The sequence below is a fragment of the Felis catus genome, chromosome B4 (assembly GCF_018350175.1).
Source record: "Felis catus isolate Fca126 chromosome B4, F.catus_Fca126_mat1.0, whole genome shotgun sequence".
Classification (NCBI taxonomy): Eukaryota; Metazoa; Chordata; class Mammalia; order Carnivora; family Felidae; genus Felis; species Felis catus.
In genome coordinates, this window is record NC_058374.1 from 378,221 (window position 1) to 396,059 (window position 17,839).

The 17,839-nt window shown below is 41.2% G+C and overlaps 1 long non-coding RNA gene across 2 annotated transcripts in view; it reads left to right on the plus strand.

Annotated features, from left to right (window-relative positions):
• Nucleotides 1–6,359, plus strand: part of LOC109495578 — a 39,737-nt gene extending 33,378 nt beyond the window's left edge. For both annotated transcript variants that reach the window (XR_006600181.1, XR_006600182.1), the window contains 4 exons: nucleotides 2,732–2,838; nucleotides 3,466–3,621; nucleotides 4,979–5,223; nucleotides 5,417–6,359. This is a non-coding gene — a long non-coding RNA (uncharacterized LOC109495578). The remainder of the gene's footprint in view (nucleotides 1–2,731; nucleotides 2,839–3,465; nucleotides 3,622–4,978; nucleotides 5,224–5,416) is intronic.
• The last annotated feature ends 11,480 nt before the right edge of the window (nucleotides 6,360–17,839 follow it).

Sequence of the window (17,839 nt, forward strand, 5' to 3'; positions counted from 1 at the left end):
AATGAACGCACACCTATATGGTCAATTAATTTTCAACAAAGCAGGGAAGAATATCCAATGGAAAGAAAGATAGTCTGGGGACACATGGGTGACTCAGTCAACAAAGTGTGTGATTGTGAATTCAGCTCAGGTTATGATCTCAGGGCAGTGCAGACCATGCGTGGAATTCTCTCTCCCCATTTCTCTCTGCCCCTCTTCTGCATTCTCTTCTCTTCTCTTCTCTCTCTCTCTCTCTCTCTCTCTCTCTCTCTCTCTCTCAAAAATAAATTAATAAATTTAAAAAAAGGCTCCTCAACATATGGTTTTGGAAAAACTGGACAGCAACCTGCAAAACAAAACAAAAACAATGGACCACTTTCTTACAACATACACAAAAATATATCCAACATGGAGAAAGACCTATATGTGAAACCTGAAACCATAAAAATCCCAGAGGATAACACGGGTAGTATCTTATTTGACATTGCCTGTACAAATGTCTTTGTAGATATATTTCTAGAGGTAAGGGAAACACAAGCAAAAATAATGAGACTTCATAAAAACTAAAACCTTCAATCACCAAGGAAATAATCAACAAAACTAAAACATCAACAGAATGATATTGCAAATGACATCGGATAAAGGGTTACCGTCCAAAATATATACAGTTATACGGCATCCAAAAAATGAGAAATCTGATTAAAAATGGGCAGAAGACACGAATGGACATTTCCTGAAGGAAGACATATACAGGCCAAGAGACACATGAAAAAATGCTCAACAATACTGATCTTCAGGGAAATACAATTCAAAAGTACAATGAGAGAACACATCACATCTGTCACAATACTAAAATCAATGAAGGATGAAACAGCAGGTGTTGCCAAGGATGTGGGAAAGTATAACCCTCTTGCACTGTGGGTAAGAAGGCAAACGGGTGCAACCAGTCTAGAAAACGTCATGGAGATTTCTCAAAAAAAAAAAAAAACTGGAAATAGAAGTACCTTACGATCCAGCAATTTCACTCGAAGGTATTTCCACAAAGAATACAAAATCTTCAAAGGGATACATGCACCGTGATGCTTACAGCAGCATTTCCTACAACAGCCAAATTACAGAAACTATCCAAGCATCCATCAACTGATGAATAAATTGAGATGTGGTATATGGAATGTAATATTATTAGGCCGTAAAAGCATGAAATCTTGTCATTTGCCATGAGCTGGGTGGAGCGAGAGAATGTTATCCTGGGTGAAATAAGCCTTTCAGACAAAGACAAATACCAGATGATTTCACTAACACATGGATATAAAACAAAACAAAGCGGGGGGGGGGGCGGGGAGGAGACAGTGACAAACAGACTTTTAACTAGGAAACAAACTGAGGGCTTCCAGAGCAAGGTGGGGAATGGGTGAAAGAGCTGCTGGGGATTAAGAAGTGCACCTGGGATGAGCACCGGATGACGTGTGGAGGGGTTGCTCTATATTTTACACCTGAAACTAATACTACACTGTATCTTTACTCACTGCAATTTAAATTAAAGATAACGTACGTCAATGACAGGTACCTACCAGGTTTTCTGTAGTTTGCAATCACTTCACTAGGTTCGAAAAATAACCATGAAATTTTTGAAAAAGAATGTATGATGTGGGGGACAGTTTGTGCCTTTACCTCGGTCACTGGTTTCAGCAGAACTTGGAAAATGGGTCCTAGCTCATACTTCTAGGAGTTCCCAGGAAGAGAATTTCATGTATTCATGACCTAACGGAATGCAGCTCCCGTTCTTCTGAATTTCTGTCAGGGTTTCTTCCTGGAAACTAGCCTGAATCTGGAACAAACCATCGACTGCATCGATGAGGTGATGTCGTGGGACCCTGCAATCCACGAGACCTTTAGTAAAATACATCTTGTTCAAATACTGTCCGGGAAGGGGAGGAATGAAACACGGGAACAGCTCAGAAAATGCAAGGGCCTGGGCAGCTCAGCAACCAGCTTGCCCAGGGAAGCCACCCAGCGCCCACTCCTCAGCACTCAGTACAATAAGGCAAATCCTCTCTGGCGACTCAGGAGATGCCAAGTTGCTACAAAGCTCCCAAGATCTCCCCTGGGGCGGGCAGCACAACCTGCTGGAAATGCAGCTCTGCTCTCTGTACTGAGGCAGCGGCAGAGGCCCTGAGTCCTCTGGGAGCAATCAAAGCCCTTCCTGCTCTCAGGTGCCCTGGGTCAGAAAAGCCGATGGTGCGCCCTTTGCTGGCCATCACTGCCTGGGCAGAGGAACCCGCCCGTCCGGGTCTGTGGTGCTCGAGCTCTCTCTGCTGGCCATCATGGGCATTCTTGCAATGTGGAAGGCCCTGGTCGCTCAGCTGAGACACTGAAGGTGCTCTGGGCAACTAAACCTGTTCTCCACATTGGGAAAGGTTTTAATGACAAGGCCTGGGACACAAAGAAATCTTTTCCTTCTCCTTTTTGTGAGTGAAAACTAAAACCAAATTTATTGATGTAATGACATCATTTGTAATGGTTTAAGCAATGTTCACAGAAAAATAGACCGCCAATTTACACTTGTTAAGCAAGTGGTAATTGTGTTTACCACCAAAATACTTAGGTTAGATAAAGAATGAACACCTTTGAGAGTGTCCTTCACTTGTGTTCACATGAGCACATTCTCTCGTGTCCTGTGTCACAGGTACAGCTAAAACATGGAAACTTACACCAGACATCAAAGTGCATTTGTGTTAATTTTGTCTTTTAGAATTTCAGCTCATTTTTCCAGAGGACACAATTACCCTGCAAAGTGTACTGCACTTAAGCTGAGAAGTACCTCCGAAGTAAAATAACTTAGCTGAACCCAACTAACAGGTATAGGTTACCTGTTTCTCTAAGAGCACACTTTCCCAGGTCCTCTGCAGGTCCTCAGGATCCCCATCTCCCCATGTGTCTCTGTGCCCATGGATAGCACTTCCAGAGAGGAGGAGACCCCATTGTCGGGACAGAAGTAGATTGGGCACAGGCAGGGGCTTAGAGGCAGAGCTTTGAGCCATGAGGGCTATGATTCCATGTGTGGACACTGGTATTGTCATTCCTTCTCATTCTGTAGTTCTTCATATACACAATAAACAGCCTTTGTGGTGAGGGGGATGAAGGGGGGAGAGCGATCCTGGACACAGATGTCTTCCTAGCTGGAATATGCTACCTTTTTAATTTGGTATTCAGTCTATAAATCTTGGAGAAAAAGGGCCCTTGCCGTTTCTACGTTTCCAGACACGTGGGGACACTAGTTGATCCCAATCACATCCATTCCCCACCCCAAAGCTGTAAGTGGAACCCAAAGTGTGGGTAGAGATTTTGGCGCTGATGTTGCCCTCTTGGAGCCTGGTGGTGGGGAAGCTAGTAGGATATGAGCACTGCTGCTTTGGGTTTCTGCTTTTTCCTGGTGTTGGTGCTCTGTTCTGTCCTATGAACATACCTCTCATTTCTTTTCCGCAGGCTATTTTGTATGCAAGAGTCCTGGTCCTTTCCCAGGATTGCCTTGCAGGCTGTGCCCCGTGGACCACCCTTCACCACCAGTCATGGGCTATAGGCCACATCCCCCTCCTCCACCTACTCTATTTGTTAAGATGACCTGAACTGGCTGAGTGGCTGGTAAAGTATATTCATCTTCTTCATGATTGACTTTGTGGCAATGATGTAGAGACAGTTGTGAGTCTTGGCAATCCAACTACAAACTGCCTGAGGACACTGTAGCATATCTCAAGTTTCTCAGGACATACATACAATGGGCAGTGGCATGTCCCTATAATACAGTGAGCTATACGTTTCTCTTGTCAAATGAAAGAGGAGTTTTTACACAAAAGCAGACGTATCAGCAGTACTGGTGCATATGTTGGAGACACAATGTGTTGGGTTCTGTAATGAATGAGGTGCACCCCTAACTTTTAGAGCATCAGGTGTCCTGTGTGACAGAGGGACATTCATTAAACGATGCAGACCTTGTGATCACCAACATGGAAACACCATTGAGGATCCAGGGCAAAACCAGGGGAGCCTTGAATCATATAGGAATAGAAGGGAAGTTGAGCACAGTAAGCAGAGTTTGAGGAGGTGCAGAGGGGAGCGTGTTGGGGTCAGTGAGATGCAGTTGGAGGTCATTCCGGCCACAGCCTGAGCAGGGAGTGTGAGGTCCATATGGAACTGCTATGTGGGATTGCTCTCAGTGCAAAGTGCACGCAGGTAATCACCTAAAAAGATTCTCGTCTCCCTGCATTTTCCTGAAGGTTCTGGATATTTGTGGGGGGAAAAGAGCCCTGGATATATGAGGTATTTAACTTGGTCTTATGAAAATGCTGTATGCCCAAGTTCATATCCCTCAAGAGACTAAAAGTGGAGACAGGGTCTAGATCAGCTGAGTCATCCTACAATTCAGGGCTGGCCAGATGACACCACTGCTGGACCCCTGTCATCACCCTGACTACAGCTTTGCATCTCCTCAAACTTCTCTCACAATATTATGACAGCTGTGTTATCTGTGAAAACAGGGGTAATATTTCTTTCTAAGAACAAGAGAAAAAGAAGACATTCAGTGCATAAAGCGTCTGCAAAATCTCTGGGAACGGTCCCCTCACGCTTCTCACAGTTTCAATTAAGATATCGCCACACAATGATCCTCCAAAAAAGATGGTCACGGGAGTTCATTAAACTAAGACTGTTAACAACTCAGCCCAGGGAGTGGGAATCACTGTTTTAAAAAATAAGACAATGTCCCTCGTTTTTCTATTAGAATTCGGGCCCTGTCACACAATGAAAGAGAAGATAATTATGAGAATGTGTACATTCAGAGACCTAGATCTGAAGACAATCATTTTCTATTACACATAGTCTCACAGATGCAGCCACACACTAAAGTGCTCATCTGAGGCCACAGATAAACTACAGAAGACAGAATGCATGTAGGAAAACATAAGATCACAGGGGAATAAACCAAAATCTCTTTGCCTTATAGGACAACTCTTTTGAAATTGAAGAGGACTGTGCACGGTGACAGACAATCGTGTTTGCATATACATTTTAAGAAGGTGTCAGATCTACCTGAATGCTTTCCCTGCCCATCCTGTCCCCTCCACTTTGTCCTTCCTACTGTCCCCTAATCTACATTTCATCGTTTTGTCTCTGTGCCAGCGTCTGCTTCTAGGGCCATCTACTCTCGCTCCCCATTGAGTGCACACAGTGGGGTTCCTGTACACACAGGTAACAAAGTGCCAGAAATGGTGGTGAGGGATGATAGAAGCAAGATCACCCTTTGTGCGGGGGAGCCTGAGGGAGTTTTCTGGGGCGATGGGAACTACCTATATCTAGATTGATGGGGTGCTTATGCTCAATTATTTTGGAAATATTCCCTGACTCCATGGTGCCTTGGGGTCAGACAGGTATCTGTCCTTAGGAAATGGCTGAGTTCTAATGGTGGAGAAGGATGAGGGACCAGCAGTGACTGTGGTAGAGGAGTAAGGGTCAGACCCACGCCCAGGATGCCAGGTCTCCACAGACAGCACCAAGTGTAGGAGGATTCTGAGGAGCAGAGATTTCTTGATCAGACCCATGGACTACATAATCCTCCTGTAGTTTCCTCACTGAGCGATGGCTAGAGCCGAGGCCAGCAGCTGGAGGACACCTGATCATGGCTGGAGTGGAGCAGTGGGCCTGGGGGATTGAGTCAGGGAAAGGGCCAGGCAGAAGGTAGTGACAGGGAGTTTGAGAGACAAACGGAAGAGAAGAGAAGGGACCCTTCTCTGCTGACTTCACCTACATTTCTGTGTGACCAAAACGAGACCCTTGTCTCCCACGGAAGGGAAGAGGGCTGGCAAAACACCGAGTGACATACTCAGCTCAAGTGCCCAGGGTATCTGCCTTGTTCTTGAGTACCTAACACAGGAAGCACGTGCTTTCTGTCATGATTGGAACTGCAGCTCGTACCATTTAGTGAAAATCAATCCAATTATGCATCCCTCAGCATTAAAGTACTCCAACAAAATTAAGTGAACAGACTGAAAGATACAAGGCAGGATAAAGTCCAAAGGTAGAGCGACGGCAATACTTACGGGAATACAGTCTATCCGAAAAGGAGGTAGGTACCCTAGTGCAGGCCTCAGCCACCTGGGCAATATCTGAAAACGTAAAAAAAAAAAAAAAAAAAAAAAAAAGTCCTTACTCCAAAAGCAACATTAGCTCTAGACACAAAGGGATCATGATTAAGGTTTAGAGAGCAACCATATGACTTCATGGTGCTGTATCCATGAGATCAAGTTTCATCAAATTATACCCTTTAATTTGAGGCTCTTTGTTATATGTAAATTATACCTCATTAAAGAGAGTTTCAAAACATAAAATGCTAGAAGCAAATGTGGGAACGTTCCTTTCTAATCCTGAAGTGCAAGGGTGAGATGAGTCTGTCTGCCCATGTCTCAAAAATCCAAAATAATACACTTAAAAAATTAATAATAGCAGAGTAAGCAGACCCTGAGCTCATGCTGTCCCATGTTTTCAACTGCATAACATCCACATCCAAGTCCATGAACCAGAGAGGGATCCAAGACTGGCACAACAAACTCCACACCTAAATAGAAGCTGCAGCAGGAAGGTTAGGAAGGTCAGAAAGTTGGAGGCTGGCTGCCTGCAGAAGGAGCAGAGAAAGTGAGCCCTCACACGAGGGAGCTGACACAGGAAAGACTAATCTCCATAACATTTGGCAGTAAAACCCAGAGGGGCTGAATTCCCTTGAGTTTAGATCCTGGCGCTTTGGAGGTCAGCTGACCCAGCACTGGGTGATCCAGAAGGATGAGTGATAGCCAGGTCCCTGCCTGTGTAGAGACGCAACGTAAACATGGCATTTCACACAATGCTTAGGCCACAGGAGACACATGTGTTCATGCTGATTCTTGATTCTTGACTCAGCTGGCCTGCCTGGGTCCCACTGACACCACTGAGAGCAAGCAGAGCCCACAACAGACACGCAATCAGTGCAGACCCCTGCACTGAAAGGAAAAGTAACCCAGACACAACAGCAGGGAGTGAGCAATACCCATATGATATCCTCTTGAAGGTCCAGGTCCTATAAATGGAGACGTGCACTGCTGAGGACTCCAGGACCTCTTTTTCATACTGTCGTTAATTTCAAGATCAAAAGGCACAGCGACTTTCTTAACACAGAGAAATAGAGCCAGAGAGACAGACAAAATGGACACACAGAGATGTTTAGCCACAATGAAAGACCTAGTCAAAGCCACAGCCAGAGATCTAAGCCAAAGAGATATAAGTAACATACCTGATACAGAATTTAAAGCAATGATCATAAGGATACTCACTGGAGTTGTGGAATGAGTAGAAGAGTGAGACCCCTGACAGAGTTAAGATATAACACAGTTAGACACTGAGGACACAATAAAGGAGAAACATGCTTGCTGGAGTGAACAGAGGGATGGAAGAAGCAGACGAACAAACTAGTGACCTCGAAGACTGAGTGGTGGAAATTAATCACATTGAACCAAAGAGAGAGAACAGAATTCTGCAACGTGAGATGAGACTAAGGGAACTCAGTAACTACAGGAAAGATAATAGTATTCGTATTGTAGTAGTCCAGAAGGAAGAGAAAATGGGGAAGAAAATTTATTTGAGGAAACAATAGCTGAAAACTTCCCTAATTGGGGGAGGGAAACAAACATCCACATCCAGGAGACTAGAGAACTCCCATCAAAATCAGGCCAACACACAAACTTTTGTAATCAAACTTACAAATTAGGGTGAGAATAAAGAAAACTCGTAAAAGCAGCAAAACAGTCCTTAACTTAGAAGGGAAGACCCATAAGGCTAGCTACATATTTCTGAACAGAAACTTGGCAAGCCAGAAGTGAGTGACATCACATATTCAAAGTGCTGAATGGAAAAATCAGCAGCCAAGAATACTCTATTCAGCAAGGCTATCTTTCAGGATGAAGGAGACACAGACTTTCCCAAACAAAACCTAAAGGAGTTTGTACCACTAAACCAGTCCTGCAAGAAATATTAAGAGGGATTCTTTGAGTGGAAAGGGGAGACCAACAGTGACAGTATAGAGGTAGAAGACAAATTCAAGTAAAAAATGAACATTTCTGGAAAAAAATCAGTTAAAGTACTCAGAGAAATGGATTTGAAATATAATAACATCTGCCAAAAACCTAGGGAGGAGAAAGTAATGGGTTCAAAGGTAAATGACCATCAACTTATACAAACTGCTAAATGCAGAAGAGGTTCTATAAACACCTAACAGTAGCCAAATCCTAAAACCAGTCATACATATGCTAAGAATAGAGATAAGGAAATCAAAATATATCACTAAAGAAAATAAGCAATACATGAAAGAAAGGCAAGAAAGGATCAGAGAAAGTCATTAGAAACCACAACAAAACAGGCAATAAAATGGCAATACATATATACATATCAATCAATTTTGTGGGAAATGGAGTGAATGCTCCAATCTAGAGATGTAGGGAGTAAGAATGGATGAAAAAACAAAACAGATTCAGATGCCTACAAGTGACCCACTTTACACCTCAAGAATGATAGTGAGGATAGAGAAACATCACACAAATGAATGTCAAAAGAAAACTGGAGTAACAATACTTGTATCAGAAAAAAATACACTTAAAAAAGTACATAACAAGAGACAGAGGAGGACAGTCTATAACAGTAAATGGTACAATCCAAAAAGAAGACATAACAACTGTAAATATATCCCACAATTGAGTGGGATTTGTTCCCAAGCTACAAAGGTGGTTCAATATTCGCAAATCAATCAATGTGATACAATACATCAACAGGAGAAAGGATAAGAACCAGATGATCAGGGCATCTGGGTGGCTCATCCTTTAACAGTCTGAAATCAGCTCGGGTCATGACTTCATGATTCCTGAGTTCATGTCCCGCGTCAGACTCTGTGCTGAAAGCTCAGATCCAAGAGCCTCCTTCGAATTCTATGTCTCCCTCTCTCTCTGCCCCTCCCCTGCTCACGCTCTGCCTCTCTCAAAATTAATAAACATAAAAGAAAATAACCATACAGTCATTTCAATACATGCAGAAAGGAACATTTGCAAAGTACAGCATCCGTTCATGCATGTAACCCCCTAAAGTAGGTTTAGAGGAAACATACATTAACGTCATAAAGGTTAACTATAAAAACCCTGCAGTTATAATCAACCTTAATGGGGAAAATCTGAGCGCTTTTCCTGTAAGGTCATGAAGAAGACAAGGATGTTTCCTCATACCACTTTTAGTAAACAAATTCCTGGAAGTCCTAGCCACATCCAGCAGACAAACGAAATGAAACGATTTGCAGATTACATGACACTATATATAGAAAACCCTAAAGAGTGCACCCAATAACTGTTAGAACTGATAAATGAATTCAGCAATGTCACAGGATACAAAATCATTGTACAGAAATCTGTTGCATTTGTAGACAATATGGAAGCAGTAGAAAGAGACATTAAAGAAAACAGTCCCATTTACAGTCATACGCCAAAAATAAGATATCTATGAATAAATCTAACCAAAGTGGTGAGCGACCTATACTCAGAAAAGTATAAAACAGTGATGAAAGAAATTCAAGATGACACAAAGAAATGGAAGGACATTCCGTACTCATGGATCAGAAGTACAAATATAGTGAAAATGTCTATACTTCCCAAAGCAATTGACAGAATTAATGGAATTTCCATCAAATTACCGACAGCAGTTTTCACAGAACGACAACAGTCCTAAAATTTGTATGGAACTAGAGAAGACCGCAATATTCAGAGTAAACAATCTTTATGTGAAGTGATAATTATGGATGGCACTATGCCTCTGGATCTTCTGCTCCAAAACACAATAACTCTGGCTTAAGCATTTGAACAAACGTTAGGCATATCCCAGCCAAGGATCATTCTACAAAATACATTGTACCAACGTACCCTCAAAACTTTGCACCTTATGAAAAATATGGAAAAATCTAAAAATTGTCATGGCCAAGTGGAGCCTAAGGAGACAGGATGACTGTAATGTGGCAGCTGGGATGAGTCTGGTCTAGGAGAGGTTAAAACCGAAGCAATCTGAATACAAATATAAACTTTACTTCATACTACCATATCTCTTTGATACCTTGATTGTGATCATGTACCAACCATTATGACATCAATAGTGAGAAAACAGTCTGATGTATGTGGATACTCAGTATTATCTTCCCAATTTTTTTTGGTAACTAGAAACCCATCATGAAAGAATAGATTATTAGTAATCATGGTTTTTCTACACATAAGATTATATAACCAGTTCCAGTATTAGTTACTAGTGATGGCCATGTACCTATTCTTGTTGTTCTTACTATTGTTTAATTTAAATAACAGCATTCATGGTACAGAAAACTGAATGCATGATAAACACTTCATAGAAATATCTAGCTTTACATATTTTAAGATAATAACGTATGTATATAACACTCTATTATGTGGTATGTAAATTAAGTGTTTTTCTGATCTTGAACGAGCATGTCATTGAATGGCTTTCCATAAAGGTGGTTATGCTAGATCATGAATGAGTCTCAGATTTTACAGGATGTACGTCACATCATGCCTGAACATTGTCAAAAATAAAAACATACACGCAGACAGATGAAGCATTGTGACTGGCTCACTTATTGTAAAGAACCCTTGCTTTAATATTTTCACGTATACTTTTAGCAGGAATATAAGAGAATCAAATATTTCCAAATCAAAGAGATATTCAAAGACTGGAAGAACGATAGGGAGTTCAAAGGGTTTCAGAAGGATAAGATGTGACCATGAAGGGGGAGTCACAGGCAAGCAGCTTTCTCTGGTCCACACTGACATGTTTGCATGAGGATATGTGACTTGCCAAAGGGTAAGTCCCAGAAGTACCAGAGGGAAAGACAACGCTTTAGGGCGGGGTGACGTGGAAAGGGTGCTTCTGTGCCTAAGAGATGGGTCAGCAACCTGGCTGGGGGTCCCTGCGTCAAAGACTTCAAAAGGCCAGCAGTAACCTATACTCACAAAGATCTTAGTAACATAGATCAAAGTAACTTAGAGCCACAAAGATCTTAGAGCCACAGAGTCGACCTTCAACTATGATTAGGAGATGGTCAGAGTTTCACAGGATATGATCTTTGAGCCGGCAGTAGATGGCTAAAATATTATTTAGGGCTATATATTTAATGAAAAAAAATGTATGTGTAAAAATTTGGGTTTGGAATGTTAAGAAAAATCACAGGCCCATCATGGAGTTACTTACGTTAAGGCCACATGTCACTAAACCTAATTTCATTCCTGCAGGAATGTAACCTTTCACCGGTCAGCAAATAATTTCCTAGTCAGTACTGGAAATTTAACTGATAGATCCCTGCCATTCCCCTCAGAGAGCCAGTCTTGCCTAAATAAGGTATTCCATGCCACTTTTTTTTTTTAAAGTTTATTCAAGTTAGAGACAAAGAGAGCACATGCAAGAGAGGGGCAAGACAACAGGGAAAGAGAGAATCCCACAACCAAGAGGTCATGATCTGAGCCAAGATCAAGAGTCAGACACTTAACCAAGCCATCCAGGCACCCCGAGAATGTGGAGTTTCAAAGGTTAGCAGTCTTGGCTGGGATACAGCCATGATGGCACTGGCTTACTCCTGAAAAGAAGGCAGCCAACAACTTGCAGTCAGATGGCATTGAAACAGTGATCTGTACAACACCTGGTGCACACACTGGAGAGATTATACACTGATCGTGGAGAACATCCCTGAGAAGCAGTGTTCACAATGAGGGGACAAAGAGCTATGACAGGTGGGCTGCGTGGCACCATTTCCCTGTTCTGCACACCTCCCCCCCAGCAAAAAAAACACAGAGCCATATGCTGGAAACAAGGCAATCCCCACACTGGGTGCCTAAGCTGCTTACACCAACCCCAACTTCCTGGGTTCTGGCGAGACTGGCCTAGGTCACTGAAGCTTGCCTCTGTCACAATGGACCTGGCCCATTCCCCAGAACACCAGTGGAAGCCCATGACCAGACCACCTCTCTTGACCAGACAGTTATGCTTCACTTCTAGTGGCAATCGTTTCAAGTCTCATTTAACAAGCAGATCGGAGCAGACCTAGATAAGTCTCACCACATTGTGGCCAAGGACCATACATTGCTCATACAACTGGCTTGAAGGATAGTGCATCCAGAACATAAAACAGTGCATGCAACACACACCACAGACACTCCGTGATGTGCCAGGCCCTGGACACTTGATGATCTCCTCTTCATAAAGCCATTCATCTCAGAGGCAGGTAACATAATGAGCTTTGGTAACAGAGAAAGCAAATACTCAACCAAAATGCCAAGACAAGTGGAATGCATCCCAAATGAAAGAACAAGATAAGGTCGTGGCCAGGGACATGGAAGGAACACTTCCAAACTCATTCTATGAGGCCGGTATGGCCTTGAGTCCAAACTGGACAAAGACCCCACCAGAAAGGAAAACTACAGACCAATTTCCCTGATGAACCTGGATGCAAAAATTCTCAACAAAAAGTAGCAAACCGGATCCAACAATACATAAAAAGGATTATTCAGGACAGTGAGGTGGATTTTGTTCCTGGAATGCACAATAGATTCAATATCTGCAAATCAACTGATGTGATACATCACATTGATAAAAGAAAGGATAACAACCACATGATCCTCTCCATAGATGCAGAATAAACGTTTGACAAAATGCAGCAGCATCCTTTCGTGGTGAAAAAAAAAAAAAAAAAAACCTCATGAAAGGAGGGATAGAAGTATCATGCCTCAACATGAGAATATCCAGATATGAAAGTCCCACAGCTCATATCATCTTCAATGGTGAAAAACTGAACACGACGGGGATATCCACTCTCAGCACTTTTATTCACCATACTGTTGGAAGTCTTAGCCTCAGCAATCAGACATCAAAAAGAATACAAGGTGTCCAAGTTGGCAAGGAGGAATCAATCTTTCCCTGCTCACAGACATGATACTCTCCGTGGAAAATCCAAATGACTCCACCAAAAAACTTCTAGGATTGATACAGGAATTCAGGAAAGTATCAGAATATACAATCAATATGCAGAAGTTGATTGCATTTCTATACACCAGTAATGAATCAACAGAGAAATCAAGGAATTGATGTCATTTACAACTGCACTGAAAACCATAAAATACCCAGGGATAAACCCAACCAAAGAGGGAAAAGATCAGTACAGTTAAAACAATAGAGGGTCTCCTGGGTGGCTCAGTCGGTTAAGTGCTGTCTTCGGTTCTGGGCATGATCCTGCATTTGTGGGATTGAGTCCCTTGACGGGCTCTGTGCTGACAGCTCAGAGTCTGGAGCCTGCCTCAGAGTCTGTGTCTCCCTCTCTCTCTCTGCCCTCCCCCCCCCCCCACTCATGCGCTGTCACTTGCTCGCTCACTCTCTCAAATATAAATAAACATTAAAAAATTAAAAGAACAAACCATACAACGTCTATAAAAGAAGTTGAAGAAGACACAAAGAAATGAAAAAAAAATCCCATGCACATGGATTAGAAGAACAAATATTGTTAAAATGTCAATACTACCCAAAGCAATCGACAAATTCAATGTAATTCCTATCAAAATAACACCAGCATTTTCCACAGAGCTAGAGACAACAATCCTAAAATTGTATGGAACCAGAAAAGACCCCAAGGAGCCAAAGTAATGTTGAAAAAGAAAAACAAAGATGGAGACATTACAATTCTGGACTTTATGGTGCATTAGAAAGCCGCAATCATCAAGACAGTATGGTGTGGGCACAAGAACAGACACATAGATCAAAGGACCAGAATACGGAACCCAGAAATGGAGCCTCAAACATATGGCTGAATAACCTTTCACAAAGCAGGAAAGAATATCCAAAGGAAAAAGAAGAGTCTCTTCAGCAAATGGTACTGGGAAAACTGGACAGTGAGAAGTATGAACCTGGACTATGTTCTTAAATTTCTCTCTCTCTCTCTCTCTCTCTCTCTCTCTCTCTCTCTCTCTCTTACACACACACACACACACACACACACACACACACACACACCTCAAAATGGATGAAAGATCTAGATGTAAGACAGGAGACCATCAAAATCCTAGAGTAGAAAACAAGTAACCTACCTCTTTGATCCTGACTGTAACAACTTCTTGCTTGTCATTTCTCCAGACGCAAGGGCAATAAAACCAAAATAAACTATTGGGACCTCAAGATAAAAAGCTTCTGCACAGCAGAGGACACAATCAGGAAAACTAAAAGGAAACTTAATGGAATGGGAGAAGATATTTGCAGGTGACATATCAGATAAAGGGTTAGTATCCAAAATCTATCAAAAACTTATCACACTCAACACCCAAAAACCAAATAATCCAGAGAAGAAATGGGCAAAAGACATGAAGAGACACTTTAACAAACAGGACATCTAGATTGGTCACACGTGAAAAGATGCTCACCCTCATTCCTCATAAGTGAAATACACATCAAAACCACAATGAGATATCCCCTCACGCCTATCAGAATGGCTAAAATTAACATCTCAGGAAACGACAGATGTTGGCAAGGGTGCAAAGGGAAAGTTTTGCAATGCTGGTGGGAATGCAAAATGGTGTAGCCACTCTGGAAAATAGTATGGAGATTCGCTACAAAAACCAAAAGTAGAACTGCACTAGGACCCAGCAATTGCACTACTAGGTATTTACACAAAGGATACATTAATGCTGACTCCAAGTGGCACATACACTCCAATGTTATAGCAGCATTATCAACAATAGCTACATTATGCAAAGAGGCCAAATGACCATTGACGGATGAATGGATAAAGAAGATGTATATTCATACAATGGAATATTACACGGCGATTAAAAGGAGTGAAATGTAGCTATTTTCAAAAACGTGGAGTGAACTGGACTTTATTATGATAAGGAAAATATGTCAGAGAAAGACACACATCATATTAAATTCCACAGATGAGAGAATTCATAACACTGAAGAACGTAGTGAAAGGAAAGCAAAAATAAGATACAAACAGAGATGGAGTCAAACGATAAGACACCGTTAGAGGGAAGAAGCTCAGGGTTCCTGGAGGGTTACTGAATAGGGGTATGGGCTAAATGGGTCTTGGGCATTAGAGACAGTACTTGGGATGAGTACTGGATATATTTTTGTAATTGACGGATCACTAAATTCTAATCCTGAAACTGTATTCCACTATAAGGTAACTAACTTGGGGTTAAATTTTAAAAAAGAAGAAATATTAAAAATAAGTAAAGAAATACACTACCAGTCAAAAGAATATATAAATCGGGCTCTTTTAGTGGAAATGAAAGACCAAAATTGTTACAGACAAGAAAGCATCAGAGAAAACATCAAGATACAATGGTAAAACAACTAGTAGGGCATTAAATATATACCTATCAATAATTACTCTAATGTAAATCGACTAAATTCTCCAATCAAAAGACATTGGATAGGGGGACAGAATGGACAAAAAAAAAAAAAAAAGAGAGAGAGAGAGAAAAAGAAAACAAACAAACAAACAAAAAAACAAGGCCTATCTACGTACTGTCTACACAGCCTTATTTGGACTTAAGTTACCTGCAGATTTAAATGGAGGGAATGAAAAAACATTTTTCATGCCAATAATATCAAAAGAAACCCAGTACCAATACTTCTATCGGGCAAAAAACTTTAAAATCGAGACTGTAGTTTGGTACCCTTTAGGTCAATACCTAGTAGTAAAATTGCATGCACCCAATATTTATAGCAGCTTTATCAACAGTAGCTAAATTATGGAGAGCCCAAGTATCCATCAAGTGATGAAGGTATAAAGAAGTTGTGGGGTCTGTGTATGTGTGTGTCTGTGTATTCATGTATACGCATGTGTGTGTGTGTGTGTGTGTGTGTGTATTCATACATACATACATACATATCTATATACAATCTAATATGTCTCAGCTTCAAAAAGAATGAAATCCTGCCATTTGCAACGATGTGGATGGACCTAGAATGTGTTATGCTGAGTGAAATATGTCAATCAGAGAAAGACAAATATATGATTTCACTCATGTGGAATTGAAGAAACAAAACAGATGAAAACATGGGAAGGGGCAGGAAAAGAGAAGAGTGGTAACAAACTACATGTGTCTCTTAATGATAGAGAAAAAAAAGTGAAGGTTCATGGAGGGAGATGGGTCAGCTCGGGGCTAGATGGGGGACCTGTATTAAGAAGAGCACTTGTTGTGATGAGCACTGGGTGTTGTATGTAAAGGATGAATCACTGAGTTCTACTCACGAATCCGAGAATGCACTGTATGTCAACTAAGAATTAAATTTAAAAAATAAATAAAGCTGTAACAAGAGATGAAGACGAACACTATCTCATACTAAAGGGGACAACCAAACAAGAAGATCCAATGATTACAAATTTTGATGCCCCCAACATGCAACCACCAAGTATATAAAACATTTAACAACAACCATAAAAGAACTCATTTATAATAATATAACGATATTAGAGGACTTTAACACATAACTCACATCGATGGACAGAACCTGTAAATGGAAAATCAACAAGGAAACAATGGCTTTGAATCACACACTGAACCAGATGAGTTTAACAGATATATTCAGAACACTCCATACTAAAATGACAGAGTACACATTCTTTTCAAGTGCACATGGGGCATTCTCCATAATTGATCACATTCTAGGTCACAAAGCAGGCCTCAACAGGTACCCAAAGACAGAGATCAGACCAAGCATTTTTTTCTGACCACAAAGCTAAGAAACTTGAAGTTAACCATGTGTGCGTGCACACACACACACACACACACACACACACACACACACACACACTAAGGGGGAAAGGCCACAAATAAAGGGAGGTTAAATAACATGCTACCAAATGAATGGATCAAACAGGAAATCAATGAGAAAATACACTGAAACTAATGAAAATGAAAATACACTGGTAAAAATATTTGGAATGAGGCAGAAGCAGTCTATGATGGAAGTATATAGCAGTACAAGCCTACCATAAAGAACAAGAAAAATCCCAAACAATCCTAACTTATAACTAAAGGAATGAGAAGAACAGCCGAAGGAAGGAAATAATAGAGATTACGGCAGAAATAAGGAATATAGAAACCAAAAAGACACTAGACCAAATCAATGAAACCAGGGGCTGGTTCCTTGAAAACAGTAATCAACATGAAAACCTCCTAGGCAGAGTTTTCACAAAGAAGAAGGAAAGGACTCAAGTAAATAAAATCACAAATAACACAGGAGAAATAACAGGCAACGCCACAAAAATACAGTTAGAAGATAATATTATGAAAATCTATATGCAACAAATTGGACACTCTGAGAAAAATGGAACAATTCCTAGAAACACACAAACTACCAAAACTGAAACGGGAAGATACATACAATCTGAAAACAGAAAGAAATCAAATCAGTAATAAAAAAATTTCCCCCCAACACAAGAGTTCAGGGCCAGATGGCTTCACTAATGAATTCTACCATCCATTTAAGGAAGAGATAATATGTATTCTTATCGAATTATTACAAAAAATAAAAAAAGAAGGAAAACTTACAAATTCATCTTATGAGGTCATCATTACCCTGATACCAAAACCAGTTAAAGCCTCCACTAAAAATGAAAACTGCCAGGGCTCCTGTGTGGCTCAGTGGGTTTAGTGTCCAAATCTTAATTTTGGATTAGGACATTATCTTGCAGCGCATGGGTTCGAGTCCCACGTTGGACCCTGTGCTGACAGTGTGGAGCATCGCCAGG